Source organism: Oncorhynchus tshawytscha, unplaced genomic scaffold, assembly GCF_018296145.1.
Source record: "Oncorhynchus tshawytscha isolate Ot180627B unplaced genomic scaffold, Otsh_v2.0 Un_scaffold_16570_pilon_pilon, whole genome shotgun sequence".
In the NCBI taxonomy this organism is placed as follows: domain Eukaryota; kingdom Metazoa; phylum Chordata; class Actinopteri; order Salmoniformes; family Salmonidae; genus Oncorhynchus; species Oncorhynchus tshawytscha.
Genome location: NW_024609796.1, coordinates 227501 through 254284, shown reverse-complemented (window position 1 = coordinate 254284; position 26784 = coordinate 227501). Strand labels below are relative to the sequence as shown.

General features: G+C 42.2%; 1 pseudogene; it reads left to right on the top strand.

The window, feature by feature from the left end:
* LOC112242167 overlaps positions 1-26784 on the top strand; it is a 169034-nt pseudogene that overhangs the window by 16433 nt on the left and 125817 nt on the right.

Here is a 26784-nt window from a genome sequence, read left to right as displayed (position 1 = left end):
TGTGTAGTTATTATAGAAAAAGGACAAACTGCACCTAGACTTGCTCTAGATGAGTGCAGCCAGATTGTATTCTACATGTTGTTCCCTATACAGTACATACAGCTATTCCACATGTTGTTCCCTATATAATACATACAGCTATTCCACATGTTGTTCCCTATACAGTACATACAGCTATTCCGAATGTTGTTCCCTATACAATACATACAGCTATTCTACATGTTGTTCCCTATACAGTACATACAGCTATTCTACATGCTGTTCCCTATACAATACATACAGCTATTCCACATGTTGTTCCCTATACAGTACATACAGCTATTCTACATGTTGTTCCCTATACAATACATACAGCTATTCCACATGTTGTTCCCTATACAATACATACAGCTATTCCACATGTTGTTCCCTATACAATACATACAGCTATTCCACATGTTGTTCCCTATACAGTACATACAGCTATTCTATATGTTGTTCCCTATATAGTACATACAGCTATTCCACATGTTGTTCCCTATACAATACATACAGATATTCTACATGTTGTTCCCTATACAGTACATACAGTTATTCCACATGTTGTTCCCTATACAATACATACAGATATTCTACATGTTGTTCCCTATACAATACATACAGCTATTCTACATGTTGTTCCCTATACAATACATACAGCTATTCTACATGTTGTTCCCTATACAGTACATACAGCTATTCTATATGTTGTTCCCTATATAGTACATACAGCTATTCCACATGTTGTTCCCTATATAGTACATACAGCTATTCCACATGTTGTTCCCTATACAATACATACAGCTATTCTACATGTTGTTCCCTATACAGTACATACAGTTATTCCACATGTTGTTCCCTATACAATACATACAGATATTCTACATGTTGTTCCCTATACAATACATACAGATATTCTACATGTTGTTCCCTATACAGTACATACAGTTATTCCACATGTTGTTCCCTATACAATACATACAGCTATTCTACATGTTGTTCCCTATACAGTACATACAGCTATTCTACATGTTGTTCCCTATACAGTACATACAGCTATTCCACATGTTGTTCCCTATACAGTACATACAGCTATTCTACATGTTGTTCCCTATACAGTACATACAGCTATGTGACTCTGTTAGCTTCCTGGAGGGGGCCCATGGCTGAAGCTAAAGGCATGATGGGGCTGTCTTCATCTCCTGCAATCTCCTGCAATCAGCATTTCTCTCTGATTCTTCATCAATATTTAATTGTTTGAACAACATGTACTGGAGAAAATTATCTATTGGAAAATATCAGTATTAGTTGCAGTAAACATCTCTGCAAAGGAATGAAGGAATGAAAATCTCTTCCAGTTTGATAGCTATTTAATTTCTCACCAGACTTACAGTTTTGACTTAAATCGGCTTGAAAATCTATGGCAAGACCTCAACATGGCTGGCTAGCACAGCCTGTTCTCATAGTTTCACTTCGTATTGCCGTAATTGGATGAACGTACATTTTTGACCCATTCATTCTGTGTGTTTACAGGGTAATTCTGTGTGTTTACAGGGTAATTCTGTGTGTTTACAGGGTAATTCTGTGTGTTTACAGGGTAATTCTGTGTTGTTACAGAGTTATTTTCACGTGTTTACAGGGTTTAAACAGAAACAACTCAAAGGTTAAATGTGCTTTTTTCATTCAATATCATCAAGTACTCTTCCTGCTTGTGAGAGAATTGTGAACTGCCGTGGCGCAGGGGTCTAAGCAGTGTGCTCTGGCTCAGGGCCTTGTGAGTTCGTTGTGAACTGCTGTGGCGCAGGGGTCTAAGCAGTGTGCTCTGGCTCAGGGCCTTGTGAGTTCGTTGTGAACTGCCGTGGCGCAGGGGTCTAAGCAGTGTGCTCTGGCTCAGGGCCTTGTGAGTTCGTTGTGAACTGCCGTGGCGCAGGGGTCTAAGCAGTGTGCTCTGGCTCAGGGCCTTGTGAGTTCGTTGTGAACTGCCGTGGCGCAGGGGTCTAAGCAGTGTGCTCTGGCTCAGGGCCTTGTGAGTTCGTTGTGAACTGCTGTGGCACAGGGGTCTAAGCAGTGTGCTCTGGCTCAGGGCCTTGTGAGTTCGTTGTGAACTGCTGTGGCGCAGGGGTCTAAGCAGTGTGCTCTGGCTCAGGGCCTTGTGAGTTCGTTGTGAACTGCTGTGGCGCAGGGGTCTAAGCAGTGTGCTCTGGCTCAGGGCCTTGTGAGTTCGTTGTGAACTGCTGTGGCGCAGGGGTCTAAGCAGTGTGCTCTGGCTCAGGGCCTTGTGAGTTCGTTGTGAACTGCCGTTGCACAGGGGTCTAAGCAGTGTGCTCTGGCTCAGGGCCTTGTGAGTTCGTTGTGAACTGCTGTGGCGCAGGGGTCTAAGCAGTGTGCTCTGGCTCAGGGCCTTGTGAGTTCGTTGTGAACTGCTGTGGCGCAGGGGTCTAAGCAGTGTGCTCTGGCTCAGGGCCTTGTGAGTTCGTTGTGAACTGCCGTGGCGCAGGGGTCTAAGCAGTGTGCTCTGGCTCAGGGCCTTGTGAGTTCGTTGTGAACTGCCGTGGAGCAGGGGTCTAAGCAGTGTGCTCTGGCTCAGGGCCTTGTGAGTTCGTTGTGAACTGCCGTGGCACAGGGGTCTAAGAAGTGTGCTCTGGCTCAGGGCCTTGTGAGTTCGTTGTGAACTGCCGTGGAGCAGGGGTCTAAGCAGTGTGCTCTGGCTCAGGGCCTTGTGAGTTCGTTGTGAACTGCCGTGGCACAGGGGTCTAAGCAGTGTGCTCTGGCTCAGGGCCTTGTGAGTTCGTTGTGAACTGCCGTGGAGCAGGGGTCTAAGCAGTGTGCTCTGGCTCAGGGCCTTGTGAGTTCGTTGTGAACTGCCGTGGCACAGGGGTCTAAGCAGTGTGCTCTGGCTCAGGGCCTTGTGAGTTCGTTGTGAACTGCCGTGGAGCAGGGGTCTAAGCAGTGTGCTCTGGCTCAGGGCCTTGTGAGTTCGTTGTGAACTGCTGTGGCACAGGGGTCTAAGCAGTGTGCTCTGGCTCAGGGCCTTGTGAGTTCGTTGTGAACTGCTGTGGCGCAGGGGTCTAAGCAGTGTGCTCTGGCTCAGGGCCTTGTGAGTTCGTTGTGAACTGCCGTGGAGCAGGGGTCTAAGCAGTGTGCTCTGGCTCAGGGCCTTGTGAGTTCGTTGTGCCATTGTGTTATTTTTTATTGTTATTTATTTATTTATTTATTTATGTAGCTCCAACAAAGGCACATATCCACATCCTCAGGACCTTTTCACATGTCCCAAATCGAAGGCTCTTTCTTGTGACCAGCCTGGTCCAGCGATGATCAACAACCAACTTGACAGAGTTTGAAGAATATTAAAAATAATAATGTAATGTGTAAATATTGTACAGTCCAGGTGTGCAAAGCTCTTAGAGGATTACCCAGGAAGACTCACAGCTGTAATCTCTGCCAAAGGTGAATCTGGTCGATATTGACTCAAGGGTGTGAATAGGATTTTCACTTTGTCATTATGGAGTATTGTGTGTAGATGGGTGAGAGGAAATCGATTGAATCCATTTTGAATTCAGGCTGCGACACAACAAAATGTTGAATAAGTGAAGGGGTATGAATACTTTCTGAAGGTACTGTATGTATGTGTGGAGCTGGAGCCCATTATTCTAGACATAATGGGGTTAATAACCTGATATCTAGGTCTCGGAGGCAGCCATGTTCCCTGTGCGAGTGTGTTGCGACAGACTATCAGTGGAAACATCTCTAAATTCTCTCTGTACTCACAGGGTTAGGACGGAGGTGGCTGTGAGGACAGACAGGTTAAGTGGTTAGTTGTGTATAGTTAAATAACATCTAGCTGAGTGCTTGTGTTGATCCATAGTCAGTCAGCAGTATTGGAGAGTCGTGGCCTGGCCAAGACTGGATAACTGCACCAAAAGCCGGTATCATCTGACAGACTGACGTCCTCTTGAATGGGGTGCAGTATAAACAGAGTATGAATCATCTGGCATTAGTTATACAGTACATACCAACACTTTTACCAGGGTTTAGATTAGAGGTCCACAGCTTATGATTTTTCAATGCCGATACTGATTATTGGGGGACCCGAAAAAAGCCGATACCGATTATTGGGGGGCCCAAAAACTACAGCTGGTGCCGATTATTGGGGGACCCCAAAAAAAAGCCGCTACCGATTATTGGGGGACCCCCAAAAAAACCTATCCCGGTACCGATTATTGGGGGCATAAAAGGCCGATGCCGATTATTGAGGGGCCATTAAAAAGCCGATGCCGATTATTGGGGGCCCATTAGAAAGTCGCTGCCGATTAATGGGGGACCATAAAAAGCCGATACCGATTATTGGGGGACCCAAAAACTCGATACTGATTATTGGGGGGCCATAAAAAGCCGATACCGATTATTGGGGGCCCATGAACCGCCGATACCGATTATTGGGGGACCGTGAAAAGCCGATGCCGATTATTGGAGGACCATAAAAAATCCGATGCCGATTATTGGAGGGTCATTAAAAAGCTGCTGCCAATTATTGGGGGCCCATAAAAAGCCGATGTCGATTATTGGAGGACCATAAAAAGCCGGTGCCGATTATTGGAGGACCATTAAAAAGCCGATACCGATTATTGGAGGGCCATAAAATGCCAATACCGATTATTGGAGGGCCGCTAAAAAGCCGATACCGATGCCGATTTGTAAAAAAATTTTGTAATAATGACAATTACAACAATACTGAATGAACACTTATTTTTAATTTAATATAATACATCAATAAAATCAATTTAGCCTCAAATAAATAATGAAACATGTTCAATTTGGTTTAAATAATGCAAAAAGTGTTGGAGTAAAAGTGCAATTTGTGCCATGTAAGAAAGCTAACGTTTAAGTTCCTTGCTCAGAACACGAGAACATATGAAAGCTGGTGGTTCCTTTTAACATGAGTCTTCAATATTCCCAGGTAAGAAGTTTTAGGTTGTAGTTATTATAGGAATTATAGGACTATTTCTCTCTATACCATTTGTATTTCCTTAACCTTTGACTATTGGATGTTCTTATAGGCACTTTAGTATTGCCAGTGTAACAGTATAGCTTCCGTCCCTCTCCTCGCTCCTACCTGGGCTCGAACCAGGAACACATGGACAACAGCCACCCTTGAAGCAGCATTACCCATGCAGAGCAAGGGAACAACCACTCCAAGTCTCAGAGTGAGTGACGTTTGAAACGCTATTAGCGCGCACCCCGCTAACTAGCTAGCCATTTCACATCGGTTATACCAGCCTAATCTCGGGAGTTGATAGGCTTGAAGTCATAAACAGTGCAGAAGCACATTGAAGAGCTGCTGGAAAAATACACGAAAGTGCTGTTTGAATGAATGCTTACGAGCCTGCTGCTGCCTACCATCGCTCTGTCAGACTGATCTATCAAATCATAGACTTAGTTATAACATAACACACAGAAATACAAAACTATCATCTCGAAAACAAGACGTTTATTCTTTCTTTATCTAATGGGTGGCATCCATAAGTCTAAATATTCCTGTTATATTGCACAACCGTCAATGTTATGTCATAATTACGTACAATTCTGGCAAATTAGGCGGCCTTAACTGTTCCATATTCACTGACTCTGCGTGCAATGAACACAAGAGAAATGACACAATTTCACCTGCTTAATATTGCCTGCTAACCTGGATTTCTTTTAGCTGAATATGCAGGTTTAAAAATATATACTTGTGTGTATTGATTTTAAGAAGATTGATGTTTATGGTTAGGTACACATTGGAGCAACGATACACACCGCATCGATTATATGCAACGCAGGACACACTAGATAAACTAGTAATATCATCAACGATGTGTAGTTAACTAGTGATTATGATTGATTGATTGTTTTTTACAATTTAACGCTAGCTAGCAACTTACCTTGGCTTACTGCACTCGCGTAACAGGCAGGCTCCTCGTGGAGTGCAATGTAATCAGGTGGTTAGGGCGTTGGATTAGTTAACTGTAAGGTTGCAAGATTGATTTCCCGAGCTGACAAGGTGAAAATCTGTCGTTCTGCCCCTGAACAGGGAGTTAACCCACTGTTCCTAGGCCGTCATTGAAAATAAGGATGTGTTGTTAACTGACTTGCCTAGTTAAATAAAGATTAAATAAAGGTGTAAAAAAAATCTGCCAAATCGGTGTCCAAAAATACAGATTTGCAGTGCTGCAGCACCTTGGCGTTGCTTGGAGGTTAGTGTGATTTAGTGGAAGGTTGTAGTTTGTGGAGAGCTAGGCTAGATCTGGCTGTGATAAATCACTGCTTGGTTACATAATGAACGCTGTTCATGGCAGGTGCAATCTACTCTCTCTTTGTTTCAGCTACAGGCCCAGAAAAACATGTTGCAAAACACACACACACACACACACACACACACACACACACACACACACACACACACACACACACACACACTCACTTCTGAATGTTTAAAGGGACCATAGAACTGCCTGTGTGTGATGTGTGTAATGAGTAGAGTGAGATTTGTCTCTTGATTGGGTTTGTTGTTTTTATGTCGGGGTGATTCACAGCCACAATTAATATTGTTATTTGTTCTTCTTTAGTTTTACAGACATCTTGAATAATTGTCATGGTAATTGCAGCAATTAAAACATTTTGTTGGTCGCACACCATGTCCCAAATTCCCTATATAGTGCACTACTTTTGACCAGAGCCCTATGGGCCCTGATCTAAAGTAGTGTACTATAAAGGGACCAAGGTGCCTTTTTGGATGAAGCCTTAAAGTGTGTTAATGCGCTCGCTGAAAATGAGGAATTGATGTAGCACCCCTTGAGAGGAATTGATCATACATATTCAATTTATACTGGGTGCATGTGGAAAAATACTCCTCTTTGAAAGGATGTACTATAGACGGAAGGCCTGTACTGTGAAAGAACCCAATGACAACCAGATCCCTCTCCTCTCTCTATGGTGAATAATGTAGGTCTGTGCTGGATTCTAAAAACTATAGAACAGCACCATCCTGTAGAGCTGTTGAGGTAGTCAGTGGGTACAAACCAGGCTGTCTGTCTGTTCACAGAGCTTCAATTGAGTGGAGTGACTAAACACATCAAACTATCGTTTTCTGGGTCAATCATCTGTCAAACTCATTCCCCAAGTGTCAGGGGGTTTTCACTCCCCCGTTGTACATGATTCATGAACTAAGGAAGATCACTGATTAGTAAGGAACTCTCCTCACCTGGTTGTCTAGGAGATGCTAGGCCCTCCATGGAATGAATTTGACCCCCCGGCTGATTTAAATAATCTAAGCTTGATGATACCATTGTGTTTTGCAGCAGGTTTAGAACTGCTTGTGTATGTAATAGTCTAGGCCTAATTCATGCATTATGACGTTATTCCATAGAACCTCTGTTCTGTTGTGTGATTGGTGGAATCAAAAGGCTCCATTGCCACTAAGACAGGGAGATAGCTGTGACCTCATCACACCACAGATCCAGTATCTGATCCCAGACATTCACTAGGATGGTGATAGCATTGCAGAGTTACTTTTCATATCACTGAAAACATCTTATGTAACGTCATCAATATTCCTCACCTGTCTTACACCTTGGAGGAAAATGGAATGCTGCAAATGGAAAGCATATAGGAGAGAGGAGGAGAGGAAGAAGGGAGGAAATGAGAGAGGGAGGGACATGTTTTGATTGATAGCCAGAGGCATAGGGGCAGACCTTGTTGTAAGGAGGAGAAAGAGGAGGAGGAAGAAGAGATATAGTTTGCTAATGAACTGAACGCTAGTCATGACCCTGGATGTAAGAGCCGCTGTCCATTTTGTAAACAGGAGAAGAGCTGAGTGTAGTTCCCTAAATGAGGTTCCCTCTCTCTCCTCCCTTCCTCCCACCCTGCCTCCCGCCTCCCTCACTTTCTCCCTACCTCTACCTCTCTCTCTCTCTGAGTCACACACAAACCCAGCTCACACTCCCTCCTGACACAGCCGACTCGGCAGCAGGGTTTAACAGCAACAGCAGCAGCAGCAGCTTGTCCTGGATTACAAGGCTGTCACATCGGAGTAGACAGGCGGTTGTAGTGCTCAACTAACTGAAGGATTGTTTTGGTTTTTTGCCTCCTCTGTGTCTTCTACTACACTGTTTTCCAAGTCAGCTGCCTCCCGGGCTTGATTAATTTACAAGGCTGTGCAGAGGCACGCGGAGGGATTTATTTAGAGGCTGGAAGCCAACGCTGAAGAGGAATCGGAAGATAAGGAGCTGACAACACAGACCTGTCCCATATTGATCTCCTGTCTCTCTGTCTCCGTCTCTGTCTGTCTGTCTGTCTCTCTCTCTCTCTCTCTCTCTCTGTCTCTGTCTCTGTCTGTCTGTCTGTCTGTCTGTCTGTCTGTCTGTCTCCGTGTCTGTCTGTCTGTCTGTCTGTCTGTCTGTCTGTCTGTCTGTCTGTCTGTCTGTCTGTCTGTCTGTCTGTCTGTCTGTCTGTCTGTCTGTCTGTCTCTCTCTCTCCGTGTCTGTCTGTCTGTCTGTCTGTCTGTCTGTCTGTCTGTCTGTCTGTCTGTCTGTCTGTCTGTCTGTCTGTCTGTCTGTCTGTCTGTCTGTCTGTCTGTCTGTCTGTCTGTCTGTCTCGCTCTCCCTCTCTCTCTCTCTCCCTCTCTCTCTCTCTCTCTCCCTCTCTCTCCCTTTTGGAGTGACACCAAACACCTCTGACCCGGAAACAGCCTGTCTGTCAGGCAAGGTGGATGTTAGGATTAAAACCTCTTGAGGATTTCACTGAGTTGCTCCCTTGACGTCTTCTCCTCCTCCTCCTCCGAGGGGGGCAGCGGTAGGGGCTGTGAGGAGCGGAGAGGGGCTGTGCCGGGGTCCACAGGGGCAGAGGAAGAAGCAGCAGCCTGGCCTGGCCTCTATGCGGTTGTGGAAGGGGACAGGGTCAGGGAGCCTGGGGCTGGTTCAGGCCGCAGGGTCTGGTGGTGGGATAGAAAGGCAGGCGCTGCTGCGGCCATCATGGAGAGGAGTGGCTGCATCCCCCTATGCTGGGCCCGGGGCGCCTGTGTTTATGCTCAACACCCTCCACTCCCAAGTATGTACTGTGTACACACAGCAGATATGTTATGCACACTAGGTGCTTCTAGGTAGAGCCTTTTTAACCAGTGTTCATCTCAGTGTTTTTTAGAGGTCTTTCTGTTGATGATGGCTGTGTTTGGATGTGTGATGAATATGAATGTGATTTAAGGCTACACTGACTGAATGCTAATTCCCAGAACTCTGCTATAGTTAGAGATGAATGTGATTTGCCATGCCCTGCTTTATGCAGGTATTATTGCTGCCTCTCCTACTATAACATGCCAAGACGTCAGGTGCGCTGAATGGCAATGCCCCAATGTGTACAGTAGCACTGTACCGTAGGTTGCCATAGAGACAAAGGTATTCTTCTGTCATCTGATCACCACAACAAGCCAAGGCATGGTGGTTATTAAGTAATCAGTACAGCATCTAACACAGGGTTTCCCAACTCCAGTCCTCATTTTTATTGTAGCCCTGGACAAGCACACCTGATTCAACTAATCATCAGGCCCTAAAGGAGTTGAATGAGGTATGTTTGTCCCGGGTTACAACAGAAATGTGTGCTGGTGGGGGTACTGGAGAACCGGAGCTGGGAAACGCTGACTACTGCTGAGCACTGACTTACAGGAGGACTGCTGTCTGTCTGTCCCCTGAACATATTACGGAGCAGAGGGGTGAATTCCCATTAGTCTTGAACTGATTAAGTGTCGGGCAGGGCTGTGATTAGTGTTCTTGTGAGGAGAGGGGATAGCTGTTGAATAACTAGGCCAGGTAGAGCGAGAACTGCCCAGGCAACAGCAGTAGCAGCAGAACTAGCAGCAGTGGTGGAAGTAGAAACAGAAACAGAACTATCAACAGTAGAAACAGAACTAGTAGCAGCAGGAACAGAACTAGTAGCAGCAGGAACAGAACTAGTAGCAGCAGGAACAGAACTAGTAGCAGCAGGAACAGAACTAGTAGCAGCAGAAACAGAACTAGTAGCAGTAGAACAGAACTAGTAGCAGTAGAAACAGAACTAGTAGCAGCAGAAACAGAACTAGTAGCAGTAGAAACAGAACTAGTAGCAGTAGAAACAGAACTAGTAGCAGTAGAAAACATAACTAATAGCAGCAGAAACATAACTAATAGCAGCAGAAACAGAACTAATAGCAGCAGAAACAGAACTAATAGCAGTAGAACAGAACTAGTAGCAGCAGAAACAGAACTAGTAGCAGTAGAAACAGAACTAGCAGCAGCAGAAACAGAACTAGTAGCAGTAGAAACAGAACTAATAGCAGCAGAAACAGAACTAGTAGCAGCAGAAACAGAACTAGTAGCAGCAGAAACAGAACTAATAGCAGCAGAAACAGAACTAGTAGCAGCAGAAACAGAACTAATAGCAGCAGAAACAGAACTAGTAGCAGCAGAAACAGAACTAATAGCAGCAGAAACAGAACTAGTAGCAGCAGAAACAGAACTAATAGCAGCAGAAACAGAACTAATAGCAGCAGAAACAGAACTAGTAGCAGCAGAAACAGAACTAATAGCAGTAGAAACAGAACTAATAGCAGTAGAACAGAACTAGTAGCAGCAGAAACAGAACTAGTAGCAGTAGAAACAGAACTAATAGCAGCAGAAACAGAACTAATAGCAGTAGAAACAGAACTAGTAGCAGCAGAAACAGAACTAGTAGCAGTAGAAACAGAACTAGTAGCAGTAGGAACAGAACTAGTAGCAGTAGAACAGAACTAGTAGCAGTAGAAACAGAACTAGTAGCAGCAGAAACAGAACTAGTAGCAGTAGAAACAGAACTAGTAGCAGTAGAAACAGAACTAGTAGCAGTAGAAAACATAACTAATAGCAGCAGAAACATAACTAATAGCAGCAGAAACATAACTAATAGCAGCAGAAACAGAAATAATAGCAGCAGAAACAGAACTAATAGCAGTAGAACAGAACTAGTAGCAGCAGAAACAGAACTAATAGCAGCAGAAACAGAACTAATAGCAGTAGAACAGAACTAGTAGCAGTAGAACAGAACTAGTAGCAGCAGAAACATAACTAATAGCAGCAGAAACAGAACTAATAGCAGTAGAACAGAACTAGTAGCAGTAGAACAGAACTAGTAGCAGCAGAAACAGAACTAATAGCAGCAGAAACAGAACTAATAGCAGTAGAACAGAACTAGTAGCAGTAGAACAGAACTAGTAGCAGCAGAAACATAACTAATAGCAGCAGAAACAGAACTAATAGCAGTAGAACAGAACTAGTAGCAGTAGAACAGAACTAGTAGCAGCAGAAACATAACTAATAGCAGCAGAAACAGAACTAATAGCAGTAGAACAGAACTAATAGCAGCAGAAACAGAACTAATAGCAGCAGAAACAGAACTAATAGCAGTAGAACAGAACTAGTAGCAGTAGAACAGAACTAGTAGCAGCAGAAACATAACTAATAGCAGCAGAAACAGAACTAATAGCAGCAGAAACAGAACTAGTAGCAGCAGAAACATAACTAATAGCAGCAGAAACAGAACTAATAGCAGCAGAAACAGAACTAGTAGCAGTAGAAACAGAACTAGTAGCAGTAGAACAGAACTAGTAGCAGCAGAAACATAACTAATAGCAGCAGAAACAGAACTAGCAGCAGTAGAAACAGAACTAGTAGCAGTAGAAACAGAACTAGTAGCAGTAGAAAACATAACTAATAGCAGCAGAAACATAACTAATAGCAGCAGAAACAGAACTAGTAGCAGTAGAAACAGAACTAGTAGCAGTAGAAACAGAACTAGTAGCAGTAGAACAGAACTAGTAGCAGCAGAAACAGAACTAGTAGCAGCAGAAACAGAACTAATAGCAGCAGAAACATAACTAATAGCAGCAGAAACAGAACTAGTAGCGGCAGAAACAGAACTAATAGCAGCAGAAACATAACTAATAGCAGCAGAAACAGAACTAGCAGCAGTAGAAACAGAACTAGTAGCAGTAGAAACAGAACTAGCAGCAGTAGAAACAGAACTAGTAGCAGTAGAAACAGAACTAGTAGCAGTAGAAACAGAACTAGCAGCAGTAGAAACAGAACTAGTAGCAGTAGAAACAGAACTTGTAGCAGTAGAAAACATAACTAGTAGCAGTAGAAACAGAACTAATAGCAGCAGAAACAGAACTAGTAGCAGTAGAAAACATAACTAATAGCAGTAGAAACAGAACTAGCAGCAGCAGAAACAGAACTAATAGCAGCAGAAACAGAACTAGCAGCAGTAGAAACAGAACTAGCAGCAGTAGAAACAGAACTAGTAGCAGTAGAAACAGAACTAATAGCAGCAGTAGAAACAGAACTAGTAGCAGTAGAAACAGAACTAATAGCAGCAGAAACAGAACTAGCAGCAGTAGAAACAGAACTAGCAGCAGTAGAAACAGAACTAGTAGCAGTAGAAACAGAACTAGTAGCAGTAGAAAACATAACTAGTAGCAGTAGAAACAGAACTAATAGCAGCAGAAACAGAACTAGTAGCAGCAGAAACATAACTAATAGCAGCAGAAACAGAACTAGCAGCAGTAGAAACAGAACTAGTAGCAGTAGAAACAGAACTAGTAGCAGTAGAAAACATAACTAATAGCAGCAGAAACAGAACTAATAGCAGCAGAAACATAACTAGCAGCAGTAGAAACAGAACTAGTAGCAGTAGAAACAGAACTAGTAGCAGTAGAAACAGAACTAGTAGCAGCAGAAACAGAACTAGTAGCAGCAGAAACAGAACTAGTAGCAGCAGAAACAGAACTAGCAGCAGTAGAAACAGAACTAGTAGCAGTAGAAACAGAACTAGTAGCAGTAGAAACAGAACTAGTAGCAGCAGAAACAGAACTAGTAGCAGTAGAACAGAACTAGTAGCAGCAGAAACAGAACTAATAGCAGCAGAAACATAACTAATAGCAGCAGAAACAGAACTAGCAGCAGAAACAGAACTAATAGCAGCAGAAACATAACTAATAGCAGCAGAAACAGAACTAGCAGCAGTAGAAACAGAACTAGTAGCAGTAGAAACAGAACTAGCAGCAGTAGAAACAGAACTAGTAGCAGTAGAAAACATAACTAGTAGCAGTAGAAACAGAACTAATAGCAGCAGAAACAGAACTAGTAGCAGTAGAAAACATAACTAATAGCAGCAGAAACAGAACTAGCAGCAGTAGCAGTAGAAAACATAACTAGTAGCAGTAGAAACAGAACTAGCAGCAGTAGCAGTAGAACAGAACTAGTAGCAGCAGAAACAGAACTAATAGCAGCAGAAACATAACTAATAGCAGCAGAAACATAACTAATAGCAGCAGAAACAGAACTAGCAGCAGTAGAAACAGAACTAGCAGCAGTAGCAGTAGAAAACATAACTAGTAGCAGTAGAAACAGAACTAATAGCAGCAGAAACAGAACTAGTAGCAGTAGAAAACATAACTAGTAGCAGTAGAAACAGAACTAGTAGCAGTAGAAACAGAAACAGAATTAGCAGCAGTAGAAACAGAACTGGTACCAGTAGTAACAAAACTAGCAGTAGTAGAAACAGAACTAGTAGCAGTAGACACAGAAACAGAATTAGCAGCAGTAGAAACAGAACTAGTACCAGTAGTAACAAAACTAGGAGTAGTAGAAACAGAACTAGTAGCAGTAGAAACAGAAACAGAATTAGCAGCAGTAGAAACATAACTAGTACCAGTAGAAACAGAAACAGAACTAGCAGCAGTAGAAACAGAACTAGTACCAGTAGAAACAGAAACAGAACTAGCAGCAGTAGAAACAGAACTATCTGCAGTAGAAACAGAACTATCTGCAGTAGAAACAGAAACAGAACTAGCAGCAGTAGAAACAGAACTAGTAGCAGTAGAAACAGAAACAGAACTAGTAGCAGTAGAAACATAACTAGTACCAGTAGAAACAGAAACAGAACTAGCAGCAGTAGAAACAGAAACAGAACTAGCAGCAGTAGAAACAGAAGTAGCAGCAGTAGAAACATAAACAGAACTAACAGCAGTAAAAACAGAACCTGGCAGCAGTAGCAGTAGAAACAGAACTAGCAGCAGTAGCAGTAGACACAGAACTAGCAGCAGTAGAAACAGAACTAGCAGCAGCAGCAGTAGAAACAGAACTAGCAGCAGTAGAAACAGAACTAGCTGTAGCATCAGTAGAAACAGAACTAGCAGCAGTAGAAACAGAACTAGCAGCAGTAGCAGTAGAAACAGAACTAGCAGCAGTAGCAGTAGAAACAGAACTAGTAGCAGTAGAAACAGAAACAGAACTAGCAGCAACAGTAGAAACAGAAACAGAATTAGCAGCAGTAGAAACAAAAACAGAACGAGTACCAGTAAAAACAAAACTAGCAGCAGTAGAAACAGAACTAGTAGCAGTAGAAACAGAACTAGTAGCAGTATAAACAGAAACATAACTAGCAGAAACAGAATTAGCAGCAGTAGAAACAGAAACATAACTAGTAGCAGCATAAACAGAACTAGTAGCAGTAGTAGTAGAAACAGAACTATCTGCAGTAGAAACAGAAACATAACTAGTAGCAGTAGCAGTAGAAACAGAAACGAGTAGCAGTAGAAACAGAAACATAACTAGCAGAAACAGAATTAGCAGCAGTAGAAACAAAAACAGAACTAGTACCAGTAAAAACAAAACTAGCAGCAGTAGAAACAGAACTAGTAGCAGTAGAAACAGAACTAGTAGCAGTATAAACAGAAACATAACTAGCAGAAACAGAATTAGCAGCAGTAGAAACAGAAACATAACTAGTAGCAGCATAAACAGAACTAGTAGCAGTAGTAGTAGAAACAGAACTATCTGCAGTAGAAACAGAAACATAACTAGTTGCAGTAGCTAGCAGTAGAAACAGAGATAGTAGCAGTAGCAGTTGAAACAGAACTAGTAGCAGTAGAAACAGAACTAGTAGCAGTAGAAACAGAACTATTAGCAGTATAAACAGAAACAGAACTAGTAGCAGTAGAAACAGAACTAGCAGCAGTAGCAGTAGAAACAGAAACTGAACTAGCAGCAGTAGAAACAGAACTAGTAGGAGTATAAACAGAACTAGTAGCGGTATAAACAGCAACAGAACTAGTAGCAGTAGAAACAGAATTAGCAGCAGTAGCAACAGAACTAGTAGCAGTAGAAACAGAACTAGCAGCAGTAGAAACAGAACTAGTAGGAGTAGAAACAGAAACATAACTAGTAGGAGTAGAAACACAATTAGCAGCAGTAGAAACAGAACTAGTAGCAGTAGAGGCAGAACTAGTAGGAGTAGAAGCAGAACTAGTTGTAGAAACAGAACTAGCAGCAGTAGAAACAGAAACAGAACTAGTAGCAGGAGCAGTAGAAAACAGAACTAGTAGCAGTAGAAACAGAACTAGCAGCAGTAGCAGTAGAAACAGTACTAGTAGCAGTAGAAACAGAACTAGTAGCAGTAGATTCAGAAAAACAGAACTAGTAGCAGTAGAAACAGAATTTGTAGCAGTAGAAACAGAAATAGTCACAGTAGAAACAGCAGCAGTAGAAACAGAACTAGTAGCAGTAGAGGCAGAACTAGTAGCAGTAGAAGCAGAACTAGTTGTAGAAACAGAACTAGCAGCAGTAGAAACAGAACTAGCAGCAGTAGAAACAGAAACAGAACTAGTAGCAGTAGAAAACAGAACTAGTAGCAGTAGAAACAGAACTAGTAGCAGTAGATTCAAAAAAACAGAACTAGTAGCAGTAGATTCTGAAAAACAGAACTAGTAGCAGTAGAAACAGGAACAGAACTAGTAGCAGTAGAATCAGGAACAGAACTAGTAGCAGTATAAACATAATTAGAACTAGCAGCAGTACAAACAGAACTAGTAGCAGTAGAAACAGAAACAGAACTAGTAGCAGTAGAAACATAATTAGAACTAGCAGGGGTAGAAACAGTATCAGAACTAGTAGCAGTAGAAACAGAACTAGTAGAAACAGAAACAGAACTAGTAGCAGTAGAAACAGATTCAGAACTAGTAGCAGTAGAAACAGAACTAGTAGAAACATAAACAGAAGTAGTAGCAGTAGAAACAGATTTAGAAGTAGTAGCAGTAGAAACAGGAACAGAACTAGTAGCAGTAGAATCAGAAACAGAACTAGTAGCAGTAGAAACATAATTAGAACTAGCAGCAGTAGACACAGAACTAGTAGCAGTAAAAACATAATTAGAACTAGCAGCAGTAGAAACAGATTCAGAACTAGTAGCAGTAGAAACAGAACTAGTAGAAACAGAAACAGAACTAGTAGCAGTAGAAACAGATTCAGAACTAGTAGCAGTAGAAACAGAACTAGTAGAAACATAAACAGAAGTAGTAGCAGTAGAAACAGATTTAGAACTAGTAGCAGTAGAAACAGAACTAGCAGCAGTAGAAACAGAACTAGTAGCAGCAGAAACAGAACTAGCAGCAGTAGAAACAGAACTAGTAGCAGTAGAAACAGGAACAGAACTAGTAGCAGTAGAAACAGAACTAGTAGCAGTAGAAACAGATTCAGAACTAGTAGGAGTAGGAACAGAACTAGCAGCAGTAGAAACAGAACTAGTAGCAGCAGAAACAGAACTAGTAGCAGCAGAAACAGAACTAGTAGCAGCAGAAACAGAACTAGTAGCAGTAGAAACAGAACTAGTAGCAGTAGAAACAGAACTAGTAGCAGTAGAAACAGAAACAGAACTAGTAGCAGTAGAAACAGAACTAACAGCAGTAGCAGTAGAAACAGAAACTGAACTAGCAGCAGTAGAAACAGAACTAGCAGCAGTAGAAACAGAACTAGTAGGAGTATAAACAGAACTAGTAGCGGTATAATCAGCAACAGAACTAGTAGCAGTAGAAACAGAGTTAGCAGCAGTAGCAACAGAACTAGTAGCAGTAGAAACAGAACTAGCAGCAGTAGAAACAGAACTAGTAGGAGTAGAAACACAATTAGCAGCAGTAGAAACAGAACTAGTGGCAGTAGAAACAGAATTTGTAGCAGTAGAAACAGAAATAGTCACAGTAGAAACAGCAGCAGTAGACACAGAACTAGTAGCAGTAGAGGCAGAACTAGTAGCAGTAGAAGCAGAACTAGTTGTAGAAACAGAACTAGCAGCAGTAGAAACAGAAACAGAACTAGTAGCAGTAGCAGTAGAAAACAGAACTAGTAGCAGTACAAACAGAACTAGCAGCAGTAGCAGTAGAAACAGAACTAGTAGCAGTAGAAACAGAACTAGTAGCAGTAGATTCAGAAAAACAGAACTAGTAGCAGTAGAAACAGGAACATAACTAGTAGCAGTAGAATCAGGAACAGAACTAGTAGCAGTATAAACATAATTAGAACTAGCAGCAGTAGAAACAGAACTAGTAGCAGTAGAAACAGAAACAGAACTAGTAGCAGTAGAAACATAATTAGAACTAGCAGGGGTAGAAACAGTATCAGAACTAGTAGCAGTAGAAACAGAACTAGTAGAAACATAAACAGAAGTAGTAGCAGTAGAAACAGATTTAGAACTAGTAGCAGTAGAAACAGAACTAGCAGCAGTAGAAACAGAACTAGTAGCAGCAGAAACAGAACTAGCAGCAGGAGAAACAGAACTAGTAGCAGCAGACACAGAACTAGTAGCAGTAGAAACAGATTCAGAACTAGTAGCAGTAGGAACAGAACTAGCAGCAGTAGAAACAGAACTAGTAGGAGTAGAAACAGAATTAGCAGCAGTAGAAACAGAACTAGTAGCGGTATAAACAGCAACAGAACTAGTAGCAGTAGAAACAGAATTAGCAGCAGTAGCAACAGAACTAATAGCAGTAGAAACAGAACTAGCAGCAGTAGAAACAGAACTAGTAGGAGTAGAAACAGAAACATAACTAGTAGGAGTAGAAACACAATTAGCAGCAGTAGAAACAGAACTAGTAGCAGTAGAGGCAGAACTAGTAGCAGTAGAAGCAGAACTAGTTGTAGAAACAGAACTAGCAGCAGTAGAAACAGAAACAGAACTAGTAGCAGGAGCAGTAGAAAACAGAACTAGTAGCAGTAGAAACAGAACTAGCAGCAGTAGCAGTAGAAACAGAACTAGTAGCAGTAGAAACAGAACTAGTAGCAGTAGATTCAGAAAAACAGAACTAGTAGCAGTAGAAACAGAATTTGTAGCAGTAGAAACAGAAATAGTCACAGTAGAAACAGCAGCAGTAGAAACAGAACTAGTAGCAGTAGAGGCAGAACTAGTAGCAGTAGAAGCAGAACTAGTTGTAGAAACAGAACTAGCAGCAGTAGAAACAGAACTAGCAGCAGTAGAAACAGAAACAGAACTAGTAGCAGTAGAAAACAGAACTAGTAGCAGTAGAAACAGAACTAGTAGCAGTAGATTCAAAAAAACAGAACTAGTAGCAGTAGATTCAGAAAAACAGAACTAGTAGCAGTAGAAACAGGAACAGAACTAGTAGCAGTAGAATCAGGAACAGAACTAGTAGCAGTATAAACATAATTAGAACTAGCAGCAGTACAAACAGAACTAGTAGCAGTAGAAACAGAAACAGAACTAGTAGCAGTAGAAACATAATTAGAACTAGCAGGGGTAGAAACAGTATCAGAACTAGTAGCAGTAGAAACAGAACTAGTAGAAACAGAAACAGAACTAGTAGCAGTAGAAACAGATTCAGAACTAGTAGCAGTAGAAACAGAACTAGTAGAAACATAAACAGAAGTAGTAGCAGTAGAAACAGATTTAGAAGTAGTAGCAGTAGAAACAGGAACAGAACTAGTAGCAGTAGAATCAGAAACAGAACTAGTAGCAGTAGAAACATAATTAGAACTAGCAGCAGTAGACACAGAACTAGTAGCAGTAAAAACATAATTAGAACTAGCAGCAGTAGAAACAGATTCAGAACTAGTAGCAGTAGAAACAGAACTAGTAGAAACAGAAACAGAACTAGTAGCAGTAGAAACAGATTCAGAACTAGTAGCAGTAGAAACAGAACTAGTAGAAACATAAACAGAAGTAGTAGCAGTAGAAACAGATTTAGAACTAGTAGCAGTAGAAACAGAACTAGCAGCAGTAGAAACAGAACTAGTAGCAGCAGAAACAGAACTAGCAGCAGTAGAAACAGAACTAGTAGCAGCAGGAACAGAACTAGTAGCAGCAGAAACAGAACTAGTAGCAGTAGAAACAGATTCAGAACTAGTAGGAGTAGGAACAGAACTAGCAGCAGTAGAAACAGAACTAGTAGCAGCAGAAACAGAACTAGTAGCAGCAGACACAGAACTAGTAGCAGTAGAAACAGAACTAGTAGCAGTAGAAACAGAACTAGTAGCAGTAGAACAGAACTAGTAGCAGTAGAAACAGAAACAGAACTAGTAGCAGTAGAAACAGAACTAGCAGCAGTAGCAGTAGAAACAGAAACTGAACTAGCAGCAGTAGAAACAGAACTAGCAGCAGTAGAAACAGAACTAGTAGGAGTATAAACAGAACTAGTAGCGGTATAATCAGCAACAGAACTAGTAGCAGTAGAAACAGAATTAGCAGCAGTAGCAACAGAACTAGTAGCAGTAGAAACAGAACTAGCAGCAGTAGAAACAGAACTAGTAGGAGTAGAAACACAATTAGCAGCAGTAGAAACAGAACTAGTGGCAGTAGAAACAGAATTTGTAGCAGTAGAAACAGAAATAGTCACAGTAGAAACAGCAGCAGTAGACACAGAACTAGTAGCAGTAGAGGCAGAACTAGTAGCAGTAGCAGTAGAAAACAGAACTAGTAGCAGTACAAACAGAACTAGCAGCAGTAGCAGTAGAAACAGAACTAGTAGCAGTACAAACAGAACTAGTAGCAGTAGATTCAGAAAACAGAACTAGTAGCAGTAGAAAAAAACAGAACATAACTAACTAGTAGCAGTAGAATCAGGAACAGAACTAGTAGCAGTATAAACATAATTAGAACTAGCAGCAGTAGAAACAGAACTAGTAGCAGTAGAAACAGAAACAGAACTAGTAGCAGTAGAAACATAATTAGAACTAGCAGGGGTAGAAACAGTATCAGAACTAGTAGCAGTAGAAACAGAACTAGTAGAAACATAAACAGAAGTAGTAGCAGTAGAAACAGAACTAGTAGGAGTAGAAACACAATTAGCAGCAGTAGAAACAGAACTAGTGGCAGTAGAAACAGAATTTGTAGCAGTAGAAACAGAAATAGTCACAGTAGAAACAGCAGCAGTAGACACAGAACTAGTAGCAGTAGAGGCAGAACTAGTAGCAGTAGAAGCAGAACTAGTTGTAGAAACAGAACTAGCAGCAGTAGAAACAGAAACAGAACTAGTAGCAGTAGCAGTAGAAAACAGAACTAGTAGCAGTAGAAACAGAACTAGCAGCAGTAGCAGTAGAAACAGAACTAGTAGCAGTAGAACAGAACTAGTAGCAGTAGATTCAGAAAAACAGAACTAGTAGCAGTAGAAACAGGAACATAACTAGCAGCAGTAGAAACAGAACTAGTAGCAGTAGAAACAGAAACAGAACTAGTAGCAGTAGAAACATAATTAGAACTAGCAGGGGTAGAAACAGTATCAGAACTAGTAGCAGTAGAAACAGAACTAGTAGAAACATAAACAGAAGTAGTAGCAGTAGAAACAGATTTAGAACTAGTAGCAGTAGAAACAGGAACAGAACTAGTAGCAGTAGAAACAGAACTAGTAGCAGCAGAAACAGAACTAGCAGCAGGGAGAAACAGAACTAGTAGCAGCAGGAACAGAACTAGTAGCAGTAGAAACAGAACTAGTAGCAGCAGAAACAGAACTAGTAGCAGTAGAAACAGAACTAGTAGAGAAAAGAACTAGTAGCAGTAGAAACAGAACTAGTAGCGGCAGAAACATAACTAGCAGGAGTAGAAACAGCAACAGAACTAGTACCAGTAGAAACAGAACTAGTAGCAGCAGAAACAGAACTAGCAGCAGTAGAAACAGAACTAGTAGCAGCAGAAACAGAACTAGCAGCAGTAGAAACAGAACTAGCAGCAGCAGAAACAGAACTAGTAGCAGCAGAAACAGAACTAGCAGCAGTAGAAACAGAACTAGCAGCAGAAAACAGAACTAGTAGCAGCAGGACCAGAACTAGTAGCAGCAGAAACAGAACTAGCAGCAGTAGAAACAGAACTAGTAGCAGCAGAAACAGAACTAGCAGCAGCAGAAACAGAACTAGTAGCAGCAGAAACAGAACTAGTAGCAGTAGAAACAGAACTAGTAGCAGCAGAAACAGAACTAGTAGCAGTAGAAACAGAACTAGTAGCAGCAGAAACAGAACTAGTAGCAGCAGAAACAGAACTAGTAGCAGCAGAAACAGAACTAGTAGCAGCAGAAACAGAACTAGTAGCAGCAGAAACAGAACTAGTAGCAGTAGAAACAGAACTAGCAGCAGTAGAAACAGAACTAGTAGCAGCAGAAAACAGAACTAGTGGCAGTAGAAACAGAATTTGTAGCAGTAGAAACAGAAATAGTCACAGTAGAAACAGCAGCAGTAGACACAGAACTAGTAGCAGTAGAGGCAGAACTAGTAGCAGTAGAAGCAGAACTAGTTGTAGAAACAGAACTAGCAGCAGTAGAAACAGAAACAGAACTAGTAGCAGTAGTAAAAACAGAACTAGTAGCAGTAGAAACAGAACTAGCAGCAGTAGCAGTAGAAACAGAACTAGTAGCAGTAGAAACAGAACTAGTAGCAGTAGATTCAGAAAAACAGAACTAGTAGCAGTAGAAACAGGAACAGAACTAGTAGCAGTAGAATCAGGAACAGAACTAGTAGCAGTATAAACATAATTAGAACTAGTAGCAGTAGAAACATAATTAGAACTAGCAGGGGTAGAAACAGTATCAGAACTAGTAGCAGTAGAAACAGAACTAGTAGAAACATAAACAGAAGTAGTAGCAGTAGAAACAGATTTAGAACTAGTAGCAGTAGAAACAGAACTAGCAGCAGTAGAAACAGAACTAGTAGCAGCAGAAACAGAACTAGCAGCAGGAGAAACAGAACTAGTAGCAGCAGGAACAGAACTAGTAGCAGTAGAAACAGAACTAGTAGCAGCAGAAACAGAACTAGTAGCAGTAGAAACAGAACTAGTAGCAGCAGAAAAGAACTAGTAGCAGTAGAAACAGAACTAGTAGCGGCAGAAACATAACTAGCAGGAGTAGAAACAGCAACAGAACTAGTACCAGTAGAAACAGAACTAGTAGCAGCAGAAACAGAACTAGCAGCAGTAGAAACAGAACTAGTAGCAGCAGAAACAGAACTAGCAGCAGTAGAAACAGAACTAGCAGCAGCAGAAACAGAACTAGTAGCAGCAGAAACAGAACTAGCAGCAGTAGAAACAGAACTAGCAGCAGCAGAAACAGAACTAGTAGCAGCAGGACCAGAACTAGTAGCAGCAGAAACAGAACTAGCAGCAGTAGAAACAGAACTAGTGAGCAGCAGAAACAGAACTAGCAGCAGCAGAAACAGAACTAGTGAGCAGCAGAAACAGAACTAGTAGCAGTAGAAACAGAACTAGTAGCAGCAGAAACAGAACTAGTAGCAGTAGAAACAGAACTAGTAGCAGCAGAAACAGAACTAGTAGCAGCAGAAACAGAACTAGTAGCAGCAGAAACAGAACTAGTAGCAGTAGAAACAGAACTAGCAGCAGTAGAAACAGAACTAGTAGCAGTAGAAACAGAACTAGTAGCAGCAGAAACAGAACTAGTAGCAGCAGAAACAGAACTAGTAGCAGCAGAAACAGAACTAGCAGCAGTAGAAACAGAACTAGCAGCAGTAGAAACAGAACTAGTAGCAGCAGAAACAGAACTAGTAGCAGCAGAAACAGAACTAGCAGCAGTAGAAACAGAACTAGCAGCAGCAGAAACAGAACTAGTAGCAGTAGAAACAGAAACAGAACTAGCAGCAGCAGAAACAGAACTAGTAGCAGTAGAAACAGGAACAGAACTAATAGCAGCAGAAACAGAACTAGTAGCAGCAGAAACAGAACTAGCAGCAGTAGAAACAGAACTAGTAGCAGTAGAAACAGAAACAGAACTAGTAGCAGCAGAAACAGAACTAGTAGCAGCAGAAACAGAACTAGTAGAAACAGGAACAGAACTAATAGCAGCAGAAACAGAACTAGTAGCAGCAGAAACAGAACTAGCAGCAGCAGAAACAGAACTAGTAGCAGTAGAAACAGAAACAGAACTAGCAGCAGCAGAAACAGAACTAGTAGCAGTAGAAACAGAACTAGTAGCAGTAGAAACAGAACTAGCAGCAGTAGAAACAGAACTAGCAGCAGTAGAAACAGAACTAGCAGCAGCAGAAACAGAACTAGTAGCAGCAGAACAGAAAACAGAACTAGTAGCAGCAGAAACAGAACTAGCAGCAGCAGAAACAGAACTAGTAGCAGTAGAAACAGAACTAGCAGCAGCAGAAACAGAACTAGCAGCAGCAGAAACAGAACTAATAGCAGTAGAAACAGAAAGTAGCAGAAAACAGAACTAGTAGCAGCAGAAACAGAACTAGCAGCAGTAGAAACAGAAACAGAACTAGTAGCAGCAGAAACAGAACTAGTAGCAGCAGAAACAGAACTAATAGCAGTAGAAACAGAACTAGTAGCAGCAGAAACAGAACTAGTAGCAGCAGAAACAGAACTAGCGGCAGTAGAAAGGAAACCTGCAGCAGAAACAGAAGAAGCATCAGCAGAAACAGAACTAGTAGCAGCAGAAACAGAACTAGCGGCAGTAGAAACAGAACTAGTAGCAGCAGAAACAGAACTAGCGGCAGTAGAAAGGAAACCTGCAGCAGAAACAGAAGAAGCATCAGCAGAAACAGAACCAGCAGCAGAAACAGAAACAGCAGCGGTGGCAGCTGCTTTACTCTCTCCCTGGATACCAGTATCTATCATGAGTCCTGGTGCTTTACTCTCTCCCTGGATACCAGTATCTATCATGAGTCCTGGTGCTTTACTCTCTCCCTGGATACCAGTATCTATCATGAGTCCTGGTGCTTTACTCTCTCCCTGGATACCAGTATCTATCATGAGTCCTGGTGCTTTACTCTCTCCCTGGATACCAGTATCTATCATGAGTCCTGGTGCTTTACTCTCTCCCTGGATACCAGTATCTATCATGAGTCCTGGTGCTTTACTCTCTCCCTGGATACCAGTATCTATCATGAGTCCTGGTGCTTTACTCTCTCCCTGGATACCAGTATCTATCATGAGTCCTGGTGCTTTACTCTCTCCCTGGATACCAGTATCTATCATGAGTCCTGGTGCTTTACTCTCTCCTGGATACCAGTATCTATCATGAGTCCTGGTGCTTTACTCTCTCCCTGGATACCAGTATCTATCATGAGTCCTGGTGCTTTACTCTCTCCCTGGATACCAGTATCTATCATGAGTCCTGGTGCTTTACTCTCTCCCTGGATACCAGTATCTATCATGAGTCCTGGTGCTTTACTCTCTCCCTGGATACCAGTATCTATCATGAGTCCTGGTGCTTTACTCTCTCCCTGGATACCAGTATCTATCATGAGTCCTGTTGCTTTACTCTCTCCCTGGATACCAGTATCTATCATGAGTCCTGGTGCTTTACTCTCTCCCTGGATACCAGTATCTATCATGAGTCCTAGTGCTTTACTCTCTCCCTGGATACCAGTATCTATCATGAGTCCTAGTGCTTTACTCTCTCCCTGGATACCAGTATCTATCATGAGTCCTGGTGCTTTACTCTCTCCCTGGATACCAGTATCTATCATGAGTCCTGGTGCTTTACTCTCTCCCTGGATACCAGTATCTATCATGAGTCCTGGTGCTTTACTCTCTCCCTGGATACCAGTATCTATCATGAGTCCTGGTGCTTTACTCTCTCCCTGGATACCAGTATCTATCATGAGTCCTGGTGCTTTACTCTCTCCCTGGATACCAGTATCTATCATGAAAGCCTTGATGTAGCAAAGCCTTGATGTAGTTTTTTTGGTGGGGCTGGATAGTTCTGTGTGAGCTGGTACAGTAGGCAGAGGATGAGAAGAAAGGAAGCTTTAATCCAGGGAGGAAATAGCTCCAGCAGTAGCAGGTCGTAATGAGGATGTAGGAGTGTAGAGCAGAGCCGTGGGACTGAGGGAGAGAGTCAGTGGGAAACCGCTTCGGTCCCCACAGGCTATAGGATAGATACTCGATGCGTTCTAATTGTCACCCTATTCCCTATAGAGTGCAGTACTTTTGACCAGGGCTCATAGGTGCAGTATGTAGGGAATAGGGTGCTGTTTGGGACGTGACCATACATGCTGTAGACGCAGCAGGTGTTGTACCCTGAGCACTAACTCCACAGTAATGGATGGTGATGGTGAAGGTATGGTGCTCCTTGTACTGGATATGATGTGATCATTTCTACTGTACTGTAGAAGGAGGGGTTTGGTTTGAGCCCTTGGTTCATGGTAATGCCATTGGGGCCAAATGGATCAAATCAGATTTTGTACTGTGACTCACTTGTCCCCCCCCCCACACACACACACACACCCCCCACCCCACCCCCAATCAGTCACACTGATCTGTGGTATTTTGTTAACATTTCTTGATCAAAGCAAGAGATTTCAAAGCCATTAAAAGATAAGGCTTAGTTTTCAGCTGGAGGAATGTTGTGGTCAATGAAACATGTGAGATGCAACAGAATTAAAATACACTGTCACGTTCTGACCTTAGTTCCTTTTTATGTCTTTGTGCTAGGTTGTTCAGGGCGTGAGTTGGGGTGGGTAGTCTATGTTCTTTTTATATTTCTATGTGTTTTAAACTGACCACCATCATTCCTGTTCCCAAGAACTCTTAGGCTTCACGCCACAATGACTACCGCCCTGTAGCACTTACTTCTTTAATAATGAAGTGCATTGAGAGGAAGGTTATGGCCCACATTAACTCCATCATCCCAGACACCCTAGACCCACTCCCAATTTGCATACCGCCACAACAGATCCATACACGACGAAGTGCAAAAAGTTCCATCTGCGCTCACAACAAGCAACCTCTGACAAAAGTCCCTCTACTTCTATTCGAGGTGGAAATGATGAATCAGACACCTTATCGATATCAACAGCTCACAGTCCTCCTAGAATCAGAAGTTTTTTTGACTCAATGGAGGAACGTAGTCAGAGAAATGCTGATGAATGTCTTGTTCGAGCTGTATGCAACTGGTTCACCTCTGATGCTCACAGGCAATGTGTATCGGAAGAGATTTCTGAATGTTCTTCCCCCAGCATACACCCCTCCAACCAGACATGTTTTATCTACTCATTTGCTGGATGCAGAGTTAAAGTGAAGGTCAATCAAATCATATAGAAAGCAGACTGTATTGCAATCATCTCTGATGGGTAGTCAAATGTTCGTGGGCAAGAAATAATTAACTACATCATCTCCACCCCTCAAGCAGTATTCTACAAGAGCACAGACACACCGGCCTCTACATTGCAGATGAGCTGAAGGCAGAAGAGAGCCAAGGAAATGGTTAGGTATGTGAAGGGTCATCAAATTATAGCAGCAATCTACCTCACCAAGCAAAGTGAGAAGAATAAGAGCACCACATTGAAGCTGCCCAGCAACACCCATTGGGGTGGTCTTGTCATCATGTTTGACAGTTTCCTGGAGGGGAAGGAGTCTCTCCAAGAAATGGCCATATCACAGTCTGCCGATATGGACAGTCCCATCAAGAGGATCCTCCGGGATTTTGGG